A 15,323-nucleotide genomic window follows, 5' to 3' on the forward strand; every position below is an offset into this window, starting at 1 on the left:
CTGCCATTGCCTCTTTTTTGTCATTATATCTGCTATCTTGAGGTAAACTAGTGAAACTGTTTTCACAGTTATATTTGCCACTTGCACATCTACGTTTACAGACTATGACCATGTGTGAGAGTGCATGAGGCTCGAAAACCACACACACACACACACGCGCACACACACACACACACATACACTACTTCTCTAATAAAGACTTGCAAGATCAAGCATACACTTGGTCCCACTGATGTTTTGGAATGGGTTTGTTTCTAACCCCATGGCCTTGAACTTGGTTAGCGGAATGCCCTGTGATTTCCTAATGCAGTAGGTATCTGCCTGAGTTTCTTTTTTCTTTTTTCTTTCTTTTTTTTTTTTTTTTTTGACAGGCAGAGTGGACAGTGAGAGAGAGAGAGACAGAGAGAAAGGTCTTCCTTTGCCATTGGTTCACCCTCCAATGGCCGCTGCGGCCGGTGCAACATGCTGATCCAAAGGCAGGAGCCAGGTGCTTCTCCTGGTCTCCCATGGGGTGCAGGGCCCAAGCACTTGGGCCATCCTCCACTGCGATCCCGGGCCACAGCAGAGAGCTGGCCTGGAAGAGGGGCAACCAGGACAGAATCCGGCGCCCCAACCGGGACTAGAACCTGGTGTGCCGGTGCCGCAAGGCAGAGGATTAGCCTAGTGAGCCACGGCGCCGGCTCTGCCTGAGCTTCTTGACCCGTAGTGACCAGAATTCCTGTATTGGTCAAGCTGAGTCCTGTGCACTGACCTTTCTAGTATCCTGTGCACGTGAAGACGGGTCTGGAACTTTGCTCCGATTTCTCAGAGCAGGGATAGAAGTGACCGTTGAAGTCCAAGGCCAGGTGACAGAACAGCTCCGGGAGTGACCAGCCCTGTGGTAGCAGAGGGCCCCTCAGCCTCCCTGAGACTGAGTTTCTAGCTCTGGACACGGAGGTGAAGCAGGACTGCTGTGGGGCTGCTGCGAGGGCGACCTGGGGCAGCACAAGTGAGGCGCTCAGCACGCGGCGCTCGCGTTTGCGCCTGCTGTTCCTGTGCTCTGGCGCCTTCCCTAAGGAACCAGCAGCAGTGAGCACCGCGCCGCGCCTGCCCTCCGCCGACACCGCATTCGATTCGGAAAGAACCCTGATGAACATCCTCAAAGGTTTCACCCTGAAATTTAACCACCACTGTTTCCTGTTTTACAAATGTCTGGGGTACTCACCCCCTATCTCCATCCAGGGGAAGTGTTTTAAAGGTTTTTACAACCTTCTGTGGACTTTGGGGGGCGTGTGGTCTGTGGTGATGGGGCTTTCTCGTTCCACCTTGCCATCTGGAATTCTTTGTTCGGGCCTCGGCCAGAAAAAACAGCGCACAAACTTGGGAAAATAACATTTGGCAGGAACTTGGCAACTGTAAACCCTTTGTTGCCAGGATCTTTGTTCACAGTGTGGGTGGCTCAGATGGCACTTAATTAAATACATTTTCCTATAAATTCTCAGCAGTGTGCTTATTTTTACTGATGGCTAATAACTCTCCTATCTCTAAGGCAACCGAATTTCACAGCTTGCAGACTAGGGAAATCAGCATGTATAAATAACATTCTGCTTTTGTTAGTACCCAGTCGTATTCTTCATCATTCTCAGAGGGACAATGGGCTCGTCTATTGCTTCTCATTAAAAGCTTTGTCATTCAGTACTTTCCTCCTACCTGCTATGCCTACATAATAAAAATAACACCTTTTGTTCCAGTGCCAATCATACGTCATACACTGTCCAAGGAACTTCATTATCTCATTTAATTTTCTTAAATATTTATTTTTATTTATTTAAAAGGCAGAGTTACAGAGAAAGAAGATGAAGAAGCAGAGAGAGAGAGAGAGAGAGAGATCTTCCATCCACTGTTTCCATCCCCAAATGGCTGCAATGGCTGGAGGCTTGGCCAGGTTGAAGCCAGGAGCCAGGCGCTTCCTCCAGGTCTCCCACATGGGCACAGGGACCCAAGCACTTGGCCATCTTCCCCTGCCTTCCCAAGTGCATTACCAGGGAGCTGGATCAGAAGTGGAGCAGCTGGGACTGGAACCAGCACCCATATGGGATGCCAGAGGCTTATCCTGCCATGCCACTGTGCCAGCCTCGTCTCATTTAATCTTCACAACTCTCCTAGCGAGGGACTGGTATTCCTGCTTTAAAGATGGAGATGAGAAGGCTCAGCGAGGGTGAGCACCCTGCTCAGGGCCCGGCAGCGGGAAAAGCGGGAAAGCGATGGGTTGGAGGCGTGCTCTGAAACACCTGCGCCGGAATCCACGATCACTCCTTCACTCTGTGTGAAGTCAGTGAGAGGAGGGTCTGGCTCCTGAACACACTCTGTCCAGTCGGTCCACAGAGAGGAGAGCTGCTCGTGCAGCTCTCCCCGGCCACACCTCACCTTTGAGCATCGTCTGTCCGGTCCAGGGGCATCAGGGCTATCACGCAGCGGGAGAGGGAGCATTTCCCTCATGTCTGCTGCTGTGGGCTGACAGCTGAAACAGATGAACTTGGTTTTCTTGTGTTTTTGAATGAGCAAACAGCTTTACCTAGGTAGAAACATTGTTGCTTAGGCACAAGATTTTGTATATTTGAAGGCAAAGCAAATTCCCTGTGGGTCTGTCACCTGGTGGGAAGAGGCATACATACTAGAAACCACGTTACATAAATAATACGTTTCTTTAAAAAAGCCTTTATTTATTTTTATTTGAGAGGAAGAATTACAGAAAGACAGAGGGAGGGAGAAGGAGGGAGAGAGAGGGAAAGATCTTCCATCTGCTGATTCACTCCCCAAATAGCCGCAATAGCTGAAGCTGTGCCAATCCAAAGTCAGGATCCAGGAGCTGCTTCTGGGTTTCCCCCATAGGTGCAGGGGCCCAAGCACTGGGGCCATCTTCCACTTCTTTCCCAGGAGCATAAACAGAGAGGTGAGTCGGAAGTGGAGCTGCCAGGACTTGAACTAGTATCCATATGGGATGCCAGCACTGCAGGCAGAGGCTTCACCTGCTATGCCACAGCACTGGCCCCTAAATAATATGTTTATAACATATATACAGCTTGGTCTGCTATGCTACATATCAGTAGACTTTAAAATGCCTTATTTGGCATTCTTTTTTTTATTAAAATTTTTATTTATATAAATGGAACAGATTTTATATACCTCATACATACAGGTTTTTTTTTTTTAATTTATTTTACAGGTAGAGTTATAGACAGTGAGAGAGAGACAGAAAGAAACGTCTTCCTTCTGTTGGTTCACTCCCCAAATGGCCACCACGGCCGGAGCTATGCTGATCCGGAGTCAGGAGCCAGGTGCTTCTTCCTGGTCTCCCATGCAGGTGCAGAAGCCCAAGCACATGGGCCATCCTCCACTGCCTTCCCAGGCCACAGCAGAGAGCTGGACTGGAAGAGGAGCAACCAGGACTAGAACTGGCGCCCATATGGGATGCTGGTGCTGCAGGCAGAGGATTAGCCAAGTGAGCCACAGTGCTGGCCCCTCATACATACAGTTTTAAGAACATAGTGTTAATTTAACAGTTAACACTCTTTTGTATGACATCAGTGATCACCTGAGGCTCTTTACATGAACTGCCTAGCTATGGAAGCCTTTTGAATCCACAAACTCATTCAGTATTTAGACAAGTCCAAAAAAAAAAAGTGGAAGTTCTCTCCTCCCTTCAGATAAAAGTGCCTCCTTCTTTGATGACCACTTCTTTCCACTGGGATCTCACCCATTGAGGTCCTTCATGTAGGACAATTTTTGCAAAGTGTCCTCACTTTCCGTGCCTGAAATGCTCTTGTGAACCAGGATGCCTTAAGGGCTGATTCTGAGTTCAGAGTGTCACTTTAAGTGATTTCCTTTCTATGACTTTGCTGTGTAGACTGCTTCCCATGTTGGAGTGTTCATGTCTTTTTAATCCTATCTATTATTATTAGCAGATGCTTAATCCTACTTGTATGATTTCTTTAACACTTAATCCTATCTATATGGTCACTTTGACACTTAATCCTATCCCTATGATCACTTTAACACTTAAAATACTCCTCCCCACCCTGCTTGTAGAGATTTGGCATTCTATGGCAAGTTTTAAAAACTGTACCCTTAGAAGTAATTCCATAGAAATGTATGCAGAACTACACAGCTTTACAGCTACAAAATTCCTACATTTCATAATTACAACTTTAGGAACATGGTGATTCTTCCCACCATGCCTACCCATGCTCCCACTCCCCCTTCCTTCTCCTTCTCTTATTCCCACTCTTAGTTTTTACTATGATCTATTTTCAATTAACTTTATAAACATATGATTAACTCTATGTTAAGTAACGTGTTCAACAAATAGTATGAAAAAAAAAAAAACAGAGTAAAAACTGTCCCCCAACAGTCAAGACAAGGGCTGTCCAAAGTCATTGCTTCTCAAAGTGTCAATTTTACTTCTACAGATTGCCTTTTAGGTGATGTATTAGTTGTCACAGGTCAGGGAGAGCATATGGTATTTGTCCCTTTGGAACTGGCTTATTTCACTAAGTACGATGTTTCCAGATTTATCCACTTTCTTGCAAATGACTGGATTTCATTTTTTTTGCCACTTTGTAGTATTCCGTGATGTACCTATCCTGTAATTTCTTTATCCAGTCTTCAGTTGATGGGCATTTGAGTTGATTCCATATCTTAGCTATTGTGAATTGAGCTACAATGAACATGGGGTACAGATAACTGTTTCACATGCTGATTTCATTTCCCTTGGGTAAATTCCCAGGAGTGAGATGGCTGGGTCATATTGTAGGTCTATATTCAGATTTCTGAGTTATCTCCAAACTGTCTTCCATAGTGTTTTTACCAGTTTACATTCCCACCAACAGTGGATCAGGGGACCTTTATCCCCACAGCCTCTCCAGCATTTGTTGTTTGTTGGCTTCTGTCTGAAAGCCATTCTAACTGGGGTGAAGTGAAACCTCATGTGGCATTGATTCGCATTTCCCTGGTGGCTAGTGATCCTGAGCATTTTCTCATGTCTGCTGGCCATTTTTGACCTTCTTTCTGCAAGACATTTTTTCTAGATTTAGAACATGGCAATTATTTTCCTTCAACCTCTGAAGATGCTAGTCTATCATCTTCTGACTTTGGTTGTTTATTTTGGAAAGTCAGCTGTCAGTAGAACTGTGGCTCTTTTCCATCTGATCCACCTCCCTCCCTGCTCTCTCCAACCCTCACCGTGCTCTTTCAGATTTCCCTTTGTTTTTTTTGCTTTTCACATGTTGAGTCTGATGGTGTCAGCATCATGTGACCCTGATGTTCCTTCGACGCCTTTTGTAGTTATCCAGCTTCCATTCTGTAGAGCTTATTAAAGATGTGGATTCAGGTTTTTAGTATTTTGGGAAAATCCTTGATCAGCTTCTGCCCCCTTTAGATCTCTCTCTCTCTTTCTCTCTCTCTCTGTCTCTGTCTCTCTCTCTCTCTCTCACACACACACACACACACACACACCCCAATCTCTCTCTTTCTTACTCTAATCTCACGTATCTTAGGTTCCTTTTTGTCCAGATTCGTGGCTTCTCTAGTGGGATTCGTTGGTAGTCCTGGGCTCAGAGGTTCGTTTCCATTGCCTGGCTCTGACACCTGGTAAAGGCCTCTGCTGGAGTGCTCCTCGGGAAACAGCAACGCTTCCGGAGAAAAGCAAGGAAGAATGTAGTGCCCACCTGTGTTTTCCCTGCTCTGGAATCTTTGCCCGGCAAGCACTGGCTGACTTAGTTGTTGTCTGTTGTCTCTCAGTCACTGCTTTGTCTTTTGTCCAGCAGAATAGTCGGGTTGATAAAAAGCTCCTCCATCAGAGCCAGCAATGGAAACACTCTGTCAATAACTTTGAGTTAGAAATCCGTTTTCTTCACTTTGGTCTCATTTTACCCATTCACATGATGGAATATATGTTACTGAGATCATGGATTGGAAAGACAAAACCATGTTAAATGTGTTATATTGTATATAATATAATATAAGTCATGTATTATATTGTAAGATATATCACATATGTATTTATGTATTAAATTAAAATTAGAAAACAATTGGGCTGCTATTCCACAATCAGTAGGAAGTTGCTTTGTGATGATGGGCCTTCTGATTTCAGTTTCCCCATCTGTAAAATGGTCATACTATCTCATCTATTTAATCATCAGGGCTACTGAAAACATTTAAAGGGAAGTAGAAAGAGATTTTTCTAATAAAATGCTCTTTTATTCTCACTTTGGGAGTTGAGGAATAAATTTTTAGTTAAAAATCTTATTATAGGGGCCGGTGCTGTCGTGCAGCAGGTTAAAGCCCCAGCCTGCAGTGCCAGCATCCCATACCAGTGCAGATCCAAGTCCTGGCTGCTCCTCTTCCTGTCCAGCTGTCTGCTAGGGCCTGGGAAAGCAGTAGAAGATTGCCCAAGTGCTTGGGCCCCTGCACTGTGTGGGAGACCTGGAAGAAGCTCCTGGCTTCAGATCAGCTCAGCTCTAGCCAGTACAGTCATTTGGGGAGTGAACCAGCAAAATGGAAGACCTCTCTCTCTCTCTCTCTCTCTCTCTCTCTCGATCTACCTCTCTCTGTAACTCTGTCTTTCAAATAAATAAAATAAATCTTAAAAAATAATATTAGTATAACAGCGAGCAGAAGCAATCAGTTTTACACTGTGTCATCATGCCCATGTTTGCGCTCTTTCCACCCACCAAAGAAAACTCAAAAGAGGAACAAGCAGATGCTGCCTCAGTGTGAAATGCTGGTCAAAATGCAGCATGTATTGAATCTGTGATGACCTTACAGACCTGGTCTACACAGCATTTGAAAGAGGTGTCAGGGTGATTCCTACGAGGAAAGAGAGCCGCGTTCGTTCAGATGACCGTTTCCCACCAAGGTCGCTCATGCCTGTTAGAGAGCACCAGAGAGTTACAAGAGTAGGTGGGTGCCTGCTAATTTGAATACTGCTAAATGCATAAACAGGTGAGCCGTTAATGTACGTATCTTGGTCATCTTAGTAAGGCAAAACTGAGTCAACCTTTTCTACATTAACCTAATCTAAAAATAACACTCTCATTTCATATTAATAGGCTAGTTGTTATCTAATGTTTTGCTGTGGGTTCAGGGATCCAAAATAAATCGTGCTTTGATTATAGGGTGGATTGAGATGTGCTGAGTCATTCAGGATAGGGCTGGGCCCAGAGCTGTGGTCTGTTCTGGGCCTCAAGCCCGAGGTCCTATTTATACCACGCAGGAGAAGGTACTCATGCATTTGATCTGGCAAGAGGCACAGTGAGGCTCTGCAAGGAGGGGACAAACCATCTAAAATGGCTCTGGCTTCTACTCCCTCCACGAGATGTCTTTTCCCACCATCTGTCCCACCATCAGCAGGAAAGTCAAGGCGTACCAGGGATGATGTCTCAGCCTCCAAGTTCGCTGGTCCTCCACTCATTTTACATCACCTCCAGGTTCAGTCTCTGCTTCCTTCCCATTTTAACACGATCTCTTGGGCTTTTTTTGAGTTTAGAGAGATGCTTCTAAATACCCAAGTTACTTTAATTTTATTCTGCAATTACACAGAAAGAAAGAGTGGGAAGCGGCCCCTACAACGCCCAGCTTGGCCTCAGGGAAGCAGGGATGCTGAATAGGATGTAAGACCCCTAGCGCTGAAGCGGCCTTGTCACCCCTTGAACAGTATATGCAGTAGCTCCCAGCAGTAGGGCTCACGAATTCTGGTCAAGAGCTCTCCTACTGTCTGCTGCTATAAGTGACACGCTTATCTCTGTTCTTGGATCCTTTTGCAGACACCTACTCACAGAACACCTCCCCGTGAGCCAGTGTATTCAGAAGCATACATGGCAGAGTCATCTTTCTGCGTCTGATAAGCTTCTGTCATTCAGGGATTCTGTCCACGGCTTCTCTGTGCTCCTCAACTGCTGAGTCTTTGTGTACATGGAGCGCAAATGCCCCAGCCCCGAGGACATGGCGGTTGCTGCCAGTCCAGCATCTGTGGTAGCAGCTTATGCTCTTTGGTCCAGTCCGCTGTGACCAGGATAGCAAGGTCTCTAAAATAATCCACGGCAGCCCACACTTGGGACATGTCACCAGGAGGCTCTGAGGGCAACAGACCGCAGGCATTCTTCAGAGACGAGATGAGCTGAGTTGGAAATCCAGGAGAAACAAAGCAGATTCCTACTCGGGGGTGGGGTAGAGGCAGGAGGGAGACTTGGGTTTGGTTGGGAACCATGAGCTCTGGGCAGAGGTAGAAGCAGATGGAGACGTCCCTGGATGGGGGAGTTTTCTGAAGCTGTGGCTGACACAGGGTGGACAAAGCCTGGAACAGAGGCTCCTGCACCCAAGCTCCCCTCCACGAGTGCCGAGGGGAGGCCAGGGTTCCCATGACCCCAGCTCCCAGTGCCCCTGAAGCAGAGCTGGGTCACCCCTGCGTGCTAAGAGCCAAGCTTCAGGGGAGGAGCGATGTCTCACCCACGTCCACTTCCCCAGTGCCCACCCCAGAGAGGCACTCAGGGGACACTGCACTGAACCACGGGGCTTTAGAGTGGGTCCCAGCAGAAGTCAGACTGGTTGCACTCAAAGGGCACTGGGAAAACTGTCCTGCACCCTCCCTCTCCTCACCCCCTTCTACCCAGGCTCAGGCCATTTCTTAATGGCCCAACTCTTATGACCCAAGTAAAGCCGTCACACTGGAGTGTAGCCTCTTGATTTGGTGTCGCCTTTGGTCCAGTAGGATCTGAGAGAAGTGTCAAGGGGGTGAGGGGGACCCGGGGTGTGAACAGCAGTGGGGGTGGTGAGCCTTGGCCAGAGAGGGTGTCAACAAGAAGAGCCAGGAAGCTGAACTTCACCCGGGTTCCAATGTGGAACCTGCAGTCGTCGACCAGCGAGCACACCTGGGAGGAGATATTCGAGACCTGGTCTTGCCACAGTGGTCTGCGGTTTGTCATTGCCTGTTTGATTTTTTAGGGCTCATAGAGCTTTGTGTGGGTGATTTCAGGAGTATTATAAAAGCCCTTCTGGGGCCAGCACTGTGTAGTAACGGGGTACGCTGCCATCTGAGATGCCGGCATGCCATGTGGGCGCCGGTTTGAGTCCGCTGCTCCACTTCTGATCCAGCTTGCTGCTGATGTGCCTGGGAAAGCAACAGAGGATGCCCCATAAGCTTGGGCCCCTGCACCCACGTAGGAGACCCAGATGAGGCTGCTGGCTTCTGGCTTCAGTCTGGCCTAGCCTCAGCCATTGTGACCATTTAGGGAGTGAACCAGTGGATTGAAGATCTCTCTCTCTCTCTCTCTAATTCTGCCTTTTAAATAAATAAAACAAACCTTTGAAGACAAATAAGCAGCTCTTCTGAACCTCTCTGTAGTCTGGATACTTGCAGGCATCCTGCTCTGTCCCGATCTGGACACTTTTCCCGAGTTCTTCCCAGCGAGTCCCGGTGATGATGACCGTCCTTAGAGGGTCTACGCTTCTCCGTGAGTTCCAGGAGTTGATTCTTCTGGATGGTGTTTGTTTTCTTTGATAAATGAAGACCTTGGACCTTGTTTTTCTTTACTGTCACTGCCTCAAAGACTTTAATCAAAGGCTGTTTGGAAATAATGCCAGCTAATTAGTGTTTGTGATGCAACCAGGGTGACTCTCCCTAGCTGCCTTAAACCTCTCGTCTGAAACACAAACATGCCACACTGGAGCTTTAATTGTCAAGGAAGATGAAAAGTACAGCAAATTGTTGCTGGGCCAAGGCCTCCTGTTGATAGAGGCGACAGGAACCCACAGGCTTGTGCAAGACGGACTTGTAGCTGCAGATCCATTACTCCCCAAGCATGCTGTCATGTTGAAAGTGGGTGTGTGGTGTGTCTGACCTCCAACTAGCTCCGGCACCGGAGCACTGGAGCCGTGGCTGAGCTGAGCTCCCGTTGTTTCATGGAAAGCACCTATTCAAGTCAGATTACACGGAGTTCCTTTCCGGAATGGGAGCTTGCAAGAGAAAGCTCAAACAGGATTTAAGCCTGTTTTGTTTCCCACGTGTTTGTATATTTGCTCAAAGCAACAACACTCATTGAGCACCTAATGTGTGCTAAGAGCTCTAGGTACAAGGCTGGGAATCCTGCTGGGAAGGGGCTTACCGTCCAGAAGTAGAAATAAATAGGTGACGGTAACAAAATGGCATACGAAGCCCTTTGACAAGTAACATTGCAAGTGACACAAAGAGGCACTTAGCTCAAAAGGAGAAGGAACTGAATCAAGTTGGACTTCAAGGAACAAGGGGAGGTGTGCAGACATTGAAAAATATTGCAGTGCGCACGGCTGAAGGTCTGGGCTGGGCTCACATCGAATTAACGAGCTAAGTGGTGGTAGCCTTTCATCTGGCAGGGCTGTGTTCCAAGTGGACCAGTGGTTGCCTGAAACCATGAATAATACGGAACTCTCCATAGACTGCTTTTCTCTGGACTTGCGTACCTGTGATCAAGCTGAGTTTTTAAATTAGGCTAGAAGGAGATTAACAGCAACAACGAGTTATTTAAAACTCATGAATTGTTTATTTCTGGAATTTGCTGATAAGTATTTCTGGCCCCCGCTGGTGTGAGTGAGTGACTCTCCTGTGTGGCCTCAGCGATGGACAGGTCATTCGCCACCCCTGCCTGTATTCAGGAAGCAGTAAGTCTACCCTCCCCAGCTCCTGTGCTGGGTAACAATGTTATCTGTCTAATCTGCGGAATGCATCTCTTTCCCTTATCATCTTTCTTGATGAGGAGATTATCCAGTGTTGTTGTTGTTAAGTCATTTCAACATTAACTGTTATCTCGTTTGGTACATCAGCATCTTGTTAACTCCGTATTTGTGCAATATAAGCTGATTGATTTAAAGTCTTGTAGTTGGCGTAAGTAGCAATTTAGACAAAAGTTGAACTGATTCACCCTGAACTATCAGCAACAGGATTTGCTAAGTAAATCAACAGATGAAGAAATTTACTTTTGAATCAATTATTTTAAAGCCCCTTTAAGCTTGACACTTTCTTTTTTTAATATTTTATTTATTAATTTGAGAGGTAGAGTTAAGACAGTGAGAGGTAGAGACAGAGAGAAAGGTTTTCCTTCCATTGGTTCACTCCCCAGAAGGCTGTAACAACTGGAGCTGTGCCAATCTGAAGCCAGGAGCCGGGAGCTTCTTCCTGGTCTTCCAAGCAAGTACAGGGGCCCAAGCACTTGGGCCATCTTCCACTGCTTTCTCAGGCCACAGCAGAGAGCTGGACTGGAGGAGCAGCTGGGACTAGAACTGGTGCCCATATAGGATGCCAGTGCCACAGCTGGAGGATTAACCCACTGCACCATGACGCCGGCCCCAAACACTTTCAAGAGGATAAGAATTGTACTCAGTATGTCTTCCTGGAGATTTAAATGTTAGTCTAGTTCCATTATTTGAGTGTCTTGGATAGTCTTAAATTGAACTACTTAAGACTTTTCTTACATTAAGAAAATTCAATAAATCATATGAAATAGTGTAAGTTGGGTTCATTTTGATCTTTTCACTGAAATGTGCTCTTGAACTGGTTGATGAGCTAGAATCATCCTTCAAGTTCCCAAGGACAGGAACCCCTTGAGACTGCAATGAAAAAGGCTTCGCAGAACACGCGTGCACACACAGAGCTCGGTGTGCCCATGGAAGGGCTTGGCGTGGCCCGGCAGTCTGCCATAGTGCCGAGTGAGCTCTCCTGACCTAATGGGCAGAGCCAGTGCTCAATTCAGACAGCAATTTCTCATCCAGCAAAACCAGAATCATTCCACACGTGACTCCAGGGAGGACCAAGTTCATGAAAAATCCAACGAAGTCACTTTGTAGGGTTGAAAGAATGCGCAGGCAGGCTCGGTGCACAGCAGGCAAGGCTGCAGCGTGGGGCACCCACCTCCCATATTAGCATCCCTGGTGCAGTCCCAGCTCCCCTTCCGATCCAGTGTCCTGCTACTGCACACCCTAGAAGGCAGCAGACGAAGGCTCCGACACTTGGGGCCCTCTCACCTCCATGGGGGATCCAGTGGGAGTTCCTGGCTTTGGCTTTTTCTTGTGCAGCCTCCCTTTGTTCTGTCTATTTGCGGAGTGAGGCAGAAGATAGAAGATCTCTGTTGCTCTGCCTTTCAAATAAATAACAATAAACAAAAAACCTAAAAAACTAAACACAGAAATCCAACTAGTGTTCTCAAGATAAGCACACCACATATATATATATATATATATGATATATATATCATGTGTATATATGTGTATGGGATGTGTATGGAACATATATGAATGTCATATATGGAAAGTATATAATGTATATATTTCCGACATGTTTTTTGGGTTTTTCTGTTTTCTCATCATCAATGTGGTTTAGAAATCATATGCCATATCAAAGATACATGGAGCATATTGGGTTCTGATCCACAGAACACACAGGGCACACAATACTTGTAGTATTGTAAAACTTGCCCGCTGACAACTGCATGTGAATGAGTTGACTGTTTAGGCACAGCTCCCATCTCTGAGTGGTTTGAGTGGTTCCTGCCCATCGGAGGGTCTCAGCTTTCATCTGGAGCTTTGGTATTTCTCGTTTCCCACCCCCTGTCTTGTGGTGAACCTCAAATATGCGTGGGAAGAGGCAGAAAGGAATGTCAAAGTGTGACCCATCCCTCGCGCATGCTTTCCTTCTGGGGGTTTCTGTTGTCTGGTTATTGGCACCAGACTTCAGGCAACTGTGGTGTGCAGCTTGCAGGTGGTCGGGTGGGCTCCACCCGCCAGCTACTGTGTCAGGAGGAACCTCACTTTGATCACCTCCCCTTTGCCTCTAGCCCAGGCGATGCCATGGCTCAGATGCTCCTTCCTCTGGGGCTCCTTGCGTAGTCGGCCTGAGTAGGAAACTCATTGCCACTTCCCCGCTGGGGGGTCAGGGCCAGTCTCGTCTCCATGCCTGCCTGCTCTCCTGGTGAACTTACCTTGTTTGGGTATTCACTTGGCAAGTGACAATTATGCATACTTTTGGGGTATAATGTGATTTTTAAATAAATGTTTATTTTTTTATTTATTTCAAAGACAGAGTTACACAGAAAGGCAGAGACACAGTGAAAGAGAGAGTGAGAATGAGAGAGAGAGGTCTTCCATCCTCTGGTTCACTCCCCAAATTGTTGCAACAGCTGCAGCTGGGCTAATTCGAATTTCGGAGCCAGGAACCCACGAACTTCTCCCAGGTCTCCCCCATGAGTGCAGAGGCCCAAGCCCTTAATTCTCTGCTGCTTTCCCAGGAACATTAGCAGGGAACTGGATCAGAAGTGGAGCATCTGGGACTTGAACTGGAGCCCATATAGGATGCCAGCTCTGTAGGCCTGGGCTTTAACCCACTGTGCCACACAGTCAACCCCTGACTTGATGTGTTTTTATTAAAGATATATTTATTTATTTGAGAGGCAGTGTTACAGAAAGAGGGGGAGAGAGAGAGAGGGAGAGAGAGAAAGAGAGAGAGAGAGAGAGATCTTTCATCTGTTGGTTCACTTCCCAAATGGCTGCAATGGTTGGAACTGGGCTAATCTAAAGCCAGGAGCCAGGAGCTTCTTCCGGGTCTCCCACATGGGTGCAGGAGCCCAAGGACTTGGGCCATCTTCTACTGCTTTCCCAGGACACAGCAGAGAGCTGGATTGGAAGATGAGCAACCTGGACATGAACTGGTGCCCGTATGGGATGCCGGTGCCACAGTTAGAGGCTTAACCTACTGTGCCACAGTGCCAGCCTTTATGATGTGTGTATGTATGTGTATATATAGATAGATATGGGTGGCTAACTCAACTAATTAACATACTTTACTCCCCATCCTCCCAAATCGTCCTAAGTCACTGTGGTGGGAACACTTAAAATCTACTCTTTCTTTTCATCAACTTTCAAGTCCTCAATGTACTGTCACAGCTCTAGCCACCTTGGTGTATAGTAAGTCACCCTGAATTCCGGTGTCTTTAAACTTACTGTTTGATTTAATATAAGATATGATGACTAATAACTGCTACAACCCTTAAAAGCGTCTCCCCTCGTCTTTCACCAGGCCTGGGCAGTAATTACAGGGTCCCTGCCACGGTCTGGGCACGGCTGGGCCCCCGCCCCTGATCTCAGGTTGAGATTGGGTCATGATCGGGAGCTGTGGCAGGTGGGACCTTTCGGGGTGATGAGGTCATGGAGAGGCATTAGTGCTGTCGTGTGGGGGTGGGTTCCTACGCAGGAGAGAGGTTATTACAGGGCGAGGCAGCTCCCTGTGTTCCACGCTCCACACGGGCCTGCTTGCCAGGCTGCTTGGAGAAATGAGCTGAAGCAAGACCAGGCCCTCAAAGTACCTTGCTTCAGGGCTTCCCAGCCTCTCGAACCACGGACCGGTGACTCCCTGCCCTTTAAACACTGCCCTGGGGCAGCATGGTGGTGCGGTGGGCTAAGACACTGCTTGCAACACTGGCACCCCATACAAGCACTGCCTCAAGTCCCGGCTGCTCTGTTTTCTGTCCAGCTCCCTCTCGTGCACCTGGGAAAGCAGCGGAGGATGGCCCAAGTACCTGGGCTCTGCACCCACATGGGGGACCTGGAGGGAGTCCAGGCTCTTGGCTTTGACCCGGCCAAGTCCCAACCACCATGGCCATTTGGGGAGTGAAGCAGCAAATTGAAATCTCTCTTTCTGTCTCCCTCTCTCTCTATCTCTCTGTAATTCTGGCTTTCAAATAAATGACTAAATATTTAAAAATTTAAGAAGTACAATGCAAAGTTTGGCAATGTTTTGATGACTACTGAAGAAAGTATAAATAAGAAAAATAAGCAGAATGACTGGGACACTCGGAAGAAATGGTTGTTATTAAGAAGCAAGATTTTCCTGATGTCATAATGCCTTGTTGTTCTAATTGTATTTTCACACTGCGGAGGAAAATAAAATGTTATTTCAAAGATCTGATATTTATCGAATCAACAGAATAGTGGGATAACATTTTGTTTTGTGTCTCAGGTGCACAGTGAAGCTTACTTCTGAGTGCCTGTGCTGGGGCCTTTGCTGTAGACCCTGAGCCTCGAACTGCTTCAGGAAACCCAGGACTGAGAAGGAATAGAGGGAAAGCATGGGCTTAGCCGGGATCCTAGAGGGAACAACTCGGCCGTCCTGTCCCACCCTCTGTCCGGTGCCTGGCCTGCCAGCGGCTCTCTCTGTACGCTCTCTGCTCAGCCTTTGCACACCAGCTCCAGGTGTTCTTCTTCACAATGCATCCCTTTCCCCTCGAGAGGGGCCCAGCCCACAACGTCCCTCTAGAGAAACTGAT

Source organism: Oryctolagus cuniculus, chromosome 5 (genome assembly GCF_051225735.1).
Source record: "Oryctolagus cuniculus isolate XC-2025 breed Fujian yellow rabbit chromosome 5, ASM5122573v1, whole genome shotgun sequence".
NCBI classification, from domain to species: Eukaryota; Metazoa; Chordata; class Mammalia; order Lagomorpha; family Leporidae; genus Oryctolagus; species Oryctolagus cuniculus.